Below are 2,542 nucleotides of genomic sequence, written 5' to 3'. Positions count from 1 at the left end.
AATAAATGTTTAAGGAGATTAGCTGGTGTGATTGGTGTTCAATGTGCATTTTTATTTATTTATTTATTTTTAGCACTGGGATACATGCTACCCAATGCCTCCAAGAAAAAATAATTTGTCATTATTGGAAAAAAAAAGGAGAAATATTAATGTAAATCATTTAAATCTTTTGTTTCTCTTGACTTATTGTTTCCTAGTTCCATGTTGTTCAGCTAGCAGGGGCATGCTGCAAGTGGGTAGCCAGGGGCTGCAGGACTGGCAGTGTCCTGCCTGGAATTAGTGATGGTCAAATCTCAGAAGAATTGGGTAGGCAATGACAGGTTCCCACTCCCTCTCCATGACATGACAGATACCCAGCTTTAGCCACTCCCCATAACCTCTTCCTCAGGCCCCCTTGCAACTTTCCAGACAACCTGACAGGCTCCCAACTTGGACCCTCCCCAACTTCCCAGCTTTACTGGCTTCCTAACTTTCTTCTCTCTGTTCTAGCTTTCTTCCTTGCTCTTCAAACACAGGTTCTGTCCCCGGCTAGCAGAGTGAGGCATAACATTGGAAAAAAACATGCATATGACAATCAAATCATTTTCTCATCGACCAAAATCTAACCTACCTTTCATCTGTTTGTTTGCCATTGGTTATAGCTGCAACACAAAAATTAATGGGCTTGATTCATATTTATACTCAGGCTCCCTTTACACTGAGAAAGCAAATGAGAATATAGCACGGCATATTTTTGCATACATCAGACATGAGGAAGTGCCCCTGATGATAACTCTCAGTACTTAATGTAGGAAAGAGGGTGGCCTAGTGGATGGAACACTGCATTGGGACTGGGTTCTATTCCTGACTCTGCAACTGTGTGATCTTGGGCATGTCACTTCACCTATCTTGCCTCAGTTTCCCCCTCTGGAAAATGGGGATAATTGTACTTGCCTCCATGGTAAAGCAATTTGAGATCTGCTGATGAAAAACACTGTATAAAAACTAGGCAGTAGTAGTTGTAGATAGGAAGAGTAACTTTGGGTTTGGGGGATGTTTTTGGGATCCTCACAATGACATGTCAGACTTTTTATATGATGAGCTGGGTGAAGAGTTACTGGTTTCGGTGGAATCCCATTATTGTGACATCCAATTTTTTTAAAAAACCTTCATCTAATTTAATTACTATCTCATCTCCTGCTCTTCACCACACATCCTGTTTCATCTTCCTGCTGAGAGTTAGATCCATATTCTTAGTCAATAAAATGTTTAGAAACTATTTGGATGTTTCCCCTAGTTTTTAAAGCTCTGAATATTCATGGAACTAACATTTTGGTTTATTATGATTTTTTTGCGGGGGCCAGGAGAGGTAACATTTGACAACTGCTGTGTGGGAGAGCAAGTGAACATAGTACCAAGAGACGGACTCTTGCCAGAGCTGCTATTACTGCTGCTCATGACAGAGGTTTCTAAATCTATATTTAAAGCTTTCACGCTCATTGTTAAACTCGGGGGAGGAGGAATAGCACATATAGTAAAATTGGTTACTCTACGTGCATGCTGCTTAAAAAGCATGCCAGAGTGATTATTCTGCGTGAAAAGGCCCTTGTTGATTTCACAAGAAATGTGAGCCAACCCAGCCTGCCTTACATCTGCCTCAGGCTCTGAATCACTGAAGGTTTTTACAGAAACGCTTTCAGGGAGGCATCACTGACAAAAGATAAGAACATCAGAAATAGCACCATCACTTCCCCCTACTTCTGATTTTTGCCTGGTATTGCATCTTATCTAAGCAAATGGTTTGGCAGGGAGGGGTTAATTAAAGAGAGAGAGACTTTTGTAGCATGGGCCTATCTTAAGTACTTATTGGTTCGCATTGAAGGAGTACCTACACACCTCACACTATTGTAATTTAGCGATCCTCACAACACCCCGTGAAATAGGGAAGTACTATTATTCCCATTTTTTACAGAGGGGAACTGAGGCATAGAGAAACTGACTTGACCACATTCCACGTGTGCTAGAGCAGGAACATGTACTGAACCATCACGCCTTTCTGTTGCGATCTAGAGTGGAATTTTGAACAGCCAACATTCAGGGGTATTTGAATAGAGGGTTATTGCTCCACCTGTTAGAGTCAGGGTTCTGGATTCAAATTCCGAACACCCCTCAGTGTTAGACCCGGAAGGTGATGGATTAAGGAGGGTGTTACCAAAGCCTGGACATTTGAATGTTGCTGGAAAACAAGCATGAAAGGCTTTTAAAAAGAAAGGAGTCAAAATAGGATTTTGAACTCAACCAAGCACTAGTGAGAAAATGTTTATAGTCATTAACCTGTTTATCATCCTTTTGGAGAGTATATAATGAACATATGTTAATTCACTTTCACTTGTCCTTCTCAGTACTACATTGTATCCCAAGAAAATACATACAGCTATAAGCATTGTTAGGCCTCTGATAATATGCAAAATAAGGATTTTGCTGTTATGGCTTCCTGTGAAGGCTGGACAGACCACACAGACTTTCAAAAAAGGAAGTGCACTCTGAAGGACAGAACATTTTT

The sequence above is a fragment of the Eretmochelys imbricata genome, chromosome 5 (genome assembly GCF_965152235.1).
Source record: "Eretmochelys imbricata isolate rEreImb1 chromosome 5, rEreImb1.hap1, whole genome shotgun sequence".
NCBI classification, from domain to species: domain Eukaryota; kingdom Metazoa; phylum Chordata; order Testudines; family Cheloniidae; genus Eretmochelys; species Eretmochelys imbricata.
Note: the sequence above shows the minus strand (reverse complement) of the source record.